Raw genomic sequence first — 8,331 nt, 5'->3', positions numbered from 1 at the left:
CCGCCGCCCCTTTTGTTCGCGGCCGCCCGGCCCGCCCCGCCGCTCGGGAGCCTCTGCTCCCCGCCTTCCTCCTCCTCCTCCTCTCCCCGCTTTCCTCCCACCTTTGCTTCGCCTCCCATCACGTAAACGGGAACAAAGCGGCGGCCCAGGGGCAGCGCCCGGGGTAATTCCCAGAGAGGCTCTCCTAGGGAAAAACGGCAGTCACATCCTCTGGAGAGAGGTCTTCACGTAGGTCTCTGTCCTAGCGCATCCAGAAGGGTCCCACACACACGCAGAGGAGATGAGATTAATGGGAAAGGGGCTTCATGCAGGGAAACTATCAGAGCAAATAGTTCTCACGGGGATTAAAAGAGCAGCTCATACACCAGGGAGCAGGTAGCTGGTGCTGCTCCCCATCCTTCTCCCAAGCCACTCAGTTGCTTGGCCTCTCTTGCACCTCAGTTTCCCCAGCCACCACACCAGGGGAAACATCTGTCACATCTCAGTACTTTAGGAAGAGGAAAGGAGTGCGAGAGCGTCCAACAAGGGACTGACACCACTGTGACCTGCTACAAGACACCTGGCTGCCCTGCTGTCAGCCTCATATTTGCTCTTGTCTTCATGCTGCCCTGCCATGGGAGCACTCTTAGAAAGACAACTTCTCCTACCTTGCATCCAGAAGTCCACATGCTCCTTTTTGGGAAGGGCTCACCCACTCAGATGCCTGGACTTGCATCAGCAACCCTGGGCTAATGCCTGCACGCGAGGCTGCCCATGGCACAGCCTGCCCATTCCCTCTTGGTGAACAGAAACACTCACCCAGCTGCCTCCCACACACGAGGAGTCACTAAGGGACCATCCTGCTCCAGCACTCACCTTCCCTCTGCCCTCAGCCCCCTTTTGTCAACCTACCTTCTGCAGGGCCATTTCCTGCAGCTCAGTCAGTTGAACAGGAGGAAGGGGGCAGCTGCCCGTGATAAACACCAAGAAATCTCGGTGAAGAGGAAGCACAATAGAACTCAGCTCAAGAGGATACACCTCACCTTGCCCCACATCCTCATTTTGGAACAGTTGTTTATTCTGCAGGTATTTATTGAGCTTCCCCTAAGTGATGAGACACGACAAAAGCCCCTGAGACCAATCCTGGCCTGGTACTGCAGGCTGCTCCTTTTTCTGTTTTCCATTTCTAAGTTGGGGGCTGGCAAGAAGGTGAAAGAAATTAATCTCAGAAAGTCTCTGCTGCTGCAAAAGAGCAGGTCCCAATGCTGCAAGTACTCACAGGACTAATTAGGTTTACGCATGTGAACACTCCTATTGACTTCATCCCAATTGCATACACACTTCAAATGAAGTCTGCACCTACAGGGTTTTCTTTTGGGAAGGAATTAGCCCAAACCTGCCAGCGACTCCTATAGCCTGACCCAGCCAAGGATCCAAAGCAGAGCCCTGGCAGGCAGGAGCACAGCAAACAGCAATGGGCCAGCAGCAACTGGGGGCTGAGAGAAATCACACCTCCCCAGTCACAGCCCTCTGACTACAGCCGGAGATGCCACACGAGCCAGAGCAGGCTGAGGAGGGGCCAGGAGGAATGCGGCATCTGCAGCAGGGAGCAGAGCTCCTTCCAGGGAGGGGATGCGGGGACAGCACCACAACCTGCATGGGGGACAAGGTCCCTGCCGCAGGCGAGCAAAGCAAGCGGCTGTTGATGCACCCACTGGACAGCCTTGTCTTGTCCCTCAAGATCACATCCTCCACAAAGTTAGTCCCCGTGAGACCAGTGAGCCCCTCAAGGCCAGTGCCGACCTCCACTCAGTGATGGGGGCCTTCAAAAAGGATGGCAGAAAAGCGCCCTGCTGGGTGAAGGGGTCTAGGACCAAGAGGAAGGTGAGATGACACTAGCTGTCTTGCTGGTCTAGGGTGATAAGATCATTTAGGGGGGAAAAAAAAAAAAAAAGTGAAATGCTGGAAAGGGATCCTGCACCACAACACTCAGCAGGCTGGGAGGGATTCCTTGTACTGAATTTGGTCTGCAAGAAGTCTTCATGCCTGTGAAGGTGGCTGGGCCGTTCATCTCCCAGGGAGGGTTTTCTTCCCTTCTCGCTGGTTTTCATCTTCACCAGAGAAAGACGGTAGACAGGAGGAAAGAACGCATTTCTCGCAGCATTCAGCAGGGACCTGCAGAGAGGCTGAACAAAGCCCTGCCTCCAAACCCACAACCTGCAAAACTTTCCCTGAAAGGAAACCTATACCCTCTCGGGGACAACTCCTAACTCAGCAGGCCAAGATGCATTTAGACCCAATACTCAAAAGCACAAAGCCTGGGCCCCAAGGGACCGCAGAGAAACAGCGATGCCAGAGCAATTCCACACTCTCTGCAGAACAGAGGTAACTTGCATCCCCTCTCTCCTCCCTGCACAGTCCAGATGCAGGCTGAGTCATACTGTGTCCTCAGCAAGAGTCAGGTTAGCATCAACCTCACAGCTGCTCATGTATTTTGCAGAAAGAAGCTTTGTGGTCCCATCAGGAAACAGGTAGTGGTGCAGCGGAGACAGGAAGAAGACAGCAAATAATTTCTCTAGTTTAAATTGTGCTAGAAAAGAAGAACCAGCACAAATCCCTGCAGATAAGCTGCACCCCAGCACAGAAGCAGAGATGCCCAAAGCACTTTTTGCCCTGAAACTGGAAGCATGCTCCTGCTCAAAAAGCTTCCCAGAGCTCTTCCCAGCAACAGGCCAAACTGTACTGGTGAAACAAGCCAGGAAGGAGCGACTCGGGGTCCACTGCTGCAGGAAAGAGGGCAGGAGTCCAGAGAGAAAGGGCCACACCAGTTCCCGTTAATTATGTAATCACTCGGCTATGTAGGGCCAGTTGCAAAATCAGTTGGAGGCTAAGACATGGTTTAAGGGGTAAAAACAGTGAAAGAGCCTCACTCTGTTAGTAAAGAAGTGTAGCCTGAACCATCTTCTCCAGTATCGCTGGGATGCAAGCAATATCAGCCAGGCTCAGCAGCAGTGTAACCACAACATCCAGTTGCTTTGAGGGCAGACCTTTATGGGTGCCATCTGCTTCAGCCAACCACCAGAAGAGGCTCATGCTCCACAAACCAGTGGTGAGATCTCATCCAGAGAGCTCTTTGATGAGAGCCCTCACTGCATCAATATGGGCTAAGCAGCCCCATCCCAGCAAGAGATGCTTTGAGCTGGCTAGAGAGTCCAGCACCAATTCTTCAGCAGAGCTCTGCTCCAGGCACCCTCACAAGGACGTGGAAGAGAGGACATCTCTATTTGTTTCTGCTTCTTGGCTAGCGTGACCCATCTGCCATCCCAAACACCTCTCCCTCCACACATGCCAGCACAGCAGTACAACCTCTTAAGCACTAGCCTGGCCATCTTGGAGCCACAGCTTGATGAGAAGGGACATGTCAGTTGGCACATGACCTGCGTAGACAGCTAGTGCTCAAGTTCGCCTGACACGTGCATCCGGTCTACCCCATCACCTTCATCCCTGGATCCCAGTCCACCCAATGTTATTTACTCTGCCTGTAATCAATAGGCAGCCAAAGATACACCCAAGAAAACGGAGCACCAAGCAGCCAAAGCAGCACACGCCATCCCTTTTGCACCAGAAATGGGGAGCTACAAGCCCCAGAATTGCGCTATCAGGAACATAGGACAGGGCTCCTCACCTGTGCATTAGCCCAGGGTGCCACAATTTGAGGGAAAAGAAAGGAAGGGGACAGGTGCCAAGCTCTGGCTCTGCTCCCCTATGGCCTGGCAGCCCTGGCAAGCATTAGAGCAAACCCCAGGGTGAACCAAGAGCCATACAACCCCATTAAAGAGGCCTGAAGATGACAAGACATCCCAATGCACATGTGTTGAGAGGCTCTCGACACTGACCCTGCAACAGCAGCCATCCCTGTCAGGACAGCAGATGAGCAGAACCTGGCTGCAGGGAGAGGACGGCAGCCCTGCCAGCACTCCCGAGGAGAGCCCTCCTCGGCCCAGGCAGCGAGTCAGGAGACATGTTCCCAAGGCAAAGCATGACCCCGGGGTGCTCAGGGAGGGGATGCTGTAGGCGGGAGCTGTCTTGGCTGGCTTTTCACCCATCCCACACACTTGGAAGAGCATCCGGGCAGCAGGCAAGGGAGCCAGCAGGCACTTGTGAAGGGCTCTGTGGGGGACAGCATGGGCTCCCCCTGCAAATGGGCAGAGCGACAGGACAGCCAACGGACAAGGAGGAATATCAAAATAGCTGAAAGAGGTTTGGCTCCCAAGGAAGGATATGTAGAGTTGTGTGCCGAGGCCAAACAGTCAAACATCGTGTCGTAGTGTGTCTGGAGTACTTGGCTGGGAAACAACAACGGCTTTGTTCCTGTAACATCCAAGGAGGCAAAAATGGAGAGGAGAGGAAGAGACATCTAGGAAGTACAGCCCTCACCCCCTACTCTTCAGCTATCCCACTCACTCCCCTCCAGAATAGATGGGGACCCATGCTGTTCTTTCCTCATGGAGCACGTTATGATCATTCCCACAAAACAGAAAGCACCAAGATTTGCTTCATCTGCTAGGAAGGGGCTCTTCAGACGACTCACAAGTCCACCAGCCTGGCTAGAGAAGACATTTTGCTCCTGGAGAGCAAAGCAAATGAGGAAAAGAGGATGAGGGGGCCAAAGGAGAAGAAACCAAAAGGAAGATACCAAAAGATAAAGAAAGGGCAGGTATAAAGCAAACATAGGTGGTGCAAGCATTACCCAGGGCAGAGCAGACGGAAGGGGATGGATGTAGGAGATCGGAGCCCCCACTGCACTAGGTGCTGTACAAACAGGGAGAGAAGTGGCCAAGGGGAATTGCCACCCAGGCCCCATAGCTGAGGCAGCGTGACTCACCAGAGGAGCGAGGCTAGGCAACTGCTTGGAGCTAGCATGGTTACCCTGATGAGTACCATATCTATACATTAGGTTAAATCAACAGAGCTGTTGGGAAACAGGCAGGAAGACAAAACAATGAGCACAGATAAGACATCTCCCAGCAAAGGCAAGGGGATCATTACAAGACAATAGGGGAACTACTGGCCTCAAGGAGACCACCTCCATCTCTTGAAGTTCCCCCTCAAAAGCAGGCCCAAGCACCAGATATTTATCCAGCCCATAAACAGACCATAGGCAACTGTCAAGAGTTTGCTCCCTTGCAAGCAGGGCTCCACAGTTCTTTAGTTTTAAGGATGCTAGAGAAGCACAGCTCAAGCCAGCACTCCCACTCCTCATGCCAACTCCCAAATAGCTGGAAAGTACCATATATTGATCACAGACTTGGTTTAATCTCTGATTTTAGGAGTATTTCACATATGCACAGAGCTAATGTGGGAACTCAATAACTTTTGATGGTGAGCCATCTGCTGAAGCAAGATCGCAGGTATACATAAGAGAGCAGGGTGGTTGTCCAGGCTGAAGACAAAACATTGTCTTCTCTGGGGCCCTTCACTGAACTGAAATTTTAACATCTGTTGAATTGCTTTCAACTTCAAACTTGCATCAAAATAAGCAGGACTGCCTTTTCGTTGGATGGACACTGCACACCTGAAGCCCAAACTACACAGCCCAGCCAACCAGCACAGCTTTCCAGGATTGTTATCAACAACTTCTCCTCAGTGTAGGCATTTTAGCTCATCTGAAGCTAGTTTGGTAGCACTTTACGTTGCAACACAGGCTTTCTTAGCAGTTGCTTGTCCATGCCTCATACTGAAATGATGGTTCCTCCAGCTGAGGTTAGAACTATCGGAGAAGAAGGAATCCCTGAGAAACTCCAACTTCCAGGCTATATCCTCTCTTCAAGCTTTACCCTAACTGAGAGCTTGCCAGCGTCCATCCATGCCTCTCTCAATGAGCCAAGGCAAAGATGGGAGCTGATATTAAAGGACACATTGCCATAGATCCAAAAAGCCTGAAGACCACCACATCCCTTTGCCAAGGGACACAACTAATGCTCCAAAGCCAGGCCTGATATCTAAAGAGGAGTCTTGCTGCCACTGAGCCCAGAAATCTGGATGAGGCCAAGCAGCAGGGGCAACTAAGGCTTTACACAGAAGTATCAGATGGAGTGAAAATAAACCTAAGAGGCACATGCCAGCTCCAAGAACAAGAGCGCCTAGCAGACCAAGGGCACATAGACTCAACATCCCATCTTATTGTTTCCTTCGGGATGTCTAAGCTCACACATGCTGTTGTCAGCTCCTGTTACTTGATGGTAGGTGGCAACTGCAGAGAGACACTTATTTTAACAGGAAATGATTATTGCTAGCTGTTTTATTGAGGGATGACTCGGCCCTCCCAAATGGCTGGCAGTTGTGATTGTTTGGGATCTGACAATAGTTCACAGTTTGTCGATGCTAACAGCTCTGGAACAACTTTTCATTGGAAAGGAAATTACATTTGCAGCGGCAAAGCACATGCATGCACATGCACAGAAGAAGAGATCATATTTTCCATACCGTCTGGCATGGGCTTGATAAAAGGAGTTGCACATACTGTCCATTTAACAGCAAAAAAAATACTTAAAGCTGGAAGAGGGCCTTCTTAGTAATGCTAAAACAATCCCTAGCAAAGGACACATTTGTAAAGTGAGCGTGTAAGCCAGACACGCTTATGTAAACTCCAAACTCCAGTTTATGCAAACCAACAGCTTTACTGAAACCAGTGGGATGGTGCTGATTTGCACCAGCTACAATTTTTGCTCTGCACTTTGGTACAATAGCAGGAAAACTCCAAGAATATTGTGCTGCACATTGCAAAGCTGGCTCCAAGTCTGTAGATCCTGTGGTGCAAGCGGATCAATGAGGCTGATAACAGAAGCCCATCGACTTGAATTTCATGAAGGAGCTCAGGTGATGTGGTTTTTTGTTGTGGTTTTGTCCTCTTTACCCCTACAGTCCCTGGTTCCTTATCAGATGTGCGGGGAGGGTATTTCAGCTGGCACGAATCAGAGCTGCTCCTCCAGAGATGGAGTTACCTGGCTCTGCCCCATCTCAGACAAAGGTGCTCATCCCCATGACTCAGCACTGAACACATAACCGCGTTTCTAGTCCCAGCATCCCAGGAATCTGGGGTGGATCTCAGATTCCAGATCTGGGATCTGGAATTTAAGGCAACAAATAAGAGAAACGCTTAGCCCTGGATTGCTGCAGCTTCTCTTGCAGAGGGTGGGACTGTCGACCACCCTGCCTGGGCACTGCACGAGGAATGGTGAAGCCCCAGAAAGCCTGTTGCAGACCTGCCCATGAGAAAGACAACCCAGAGTGTCAAAACCTGGGATAAAGACACTCCGATGGCTGCCTCACACATCTGGTGTGTGTTAGGAGGGATCCTCTGGCAAGGAAAACACACCCAGATTCCAGCAGTGCTGCTTAACCCCTTCCTGGCTGAGACTCTGCAGAGTGCCAGCACAACAGAGAGACCAAGACACCTGGCCAAGCCTCAGGAGGGCCTGACATGAATCTCAGCAGTGCCTCATGCTTCCTAGGGGTATTAGGAGTGCAGGGAGCAACCGGGGTCCTTCCCCATAGATATCAAGTTCCATTTTTAGATTCCTTGGGATATTCAAGACACCTGCAAGACAGGATGTTATCCAAGAGCCCTTGATGATGACAACAGATTTGCACTCTCAGTGGAGGAGTCAGAAAGGTCCCTGAAGCCAAAGAGTCCAGACCAAACCACAGTGGACTCTGCATATCTCTTTGTACTCCAGTGCCCACCCCGAGACGAAAAAAAATTAAAAAAAAAAAAAAAAGGAAAAACACACCACACCCCCACAGTAGGACCCACCTTCTCCCATCTGCCCAGAAGCAGTGAACAGCTCTAGGATCTTCTCCATACTGGAGAGAAGCGCAGTGCCAAGACCTCCTCTGAGAGGCCGCTTGCCCAGCAGTGCGCTCCAGATGCGAGTCAATGACGAGAAGGGGCACTGGCTGCTGCACTATCCCAGCAGTGGCAGCAGCCAGTCCAGATGACTGCTTCCCTGGGAAAGGGCCCAAGCCCTGGGAGAGCAGTGCAGGAGAAAATGGAGCCAGTCAAGGTCCAGAGAGGAGCCAACTCCACAGATACTGCAAGTGGTGCATGATGCAGAAGGTCAAGATGGTGATGGGCACAAGTGGGGACGCAGGTGGAGCTGCGTCCTTGGTTAGCAGGCTCAGAGCAGAGGCCTCAGGTGCCCAGGCCTTGCTGTGCAGGTGCACACCCCCATTAACCACTTCATTGCAGAACAGGACCAGTGCAGACACCACGGGCAGCTGTGATAATCCTGCTCTGGATGCGCTCTGACTTGCTCACGGAGCAACACTGATTCCGTTTCAGCCACAGCA

The sequence above is a fragment of the Nothoprocta perdicaria genome, unplaced genomic scaffold, assembly GCF_003342845.1.
Source record: "Nothoprocta perdicaria isolate Ctin4 unplaced genomic scaffold, notPer1 scaffold_186, whole genome shotgun sequence".
Classification (NCBI taxonomy): Eukaryota; Metazoa; Chordata; class Aves; order Tinamiformes; family Tinamidae; genus Nothoprocta; species Nothoprocta perdicaria.
This window is presented reverse-complemented; position numbering follows the sequence as displayed.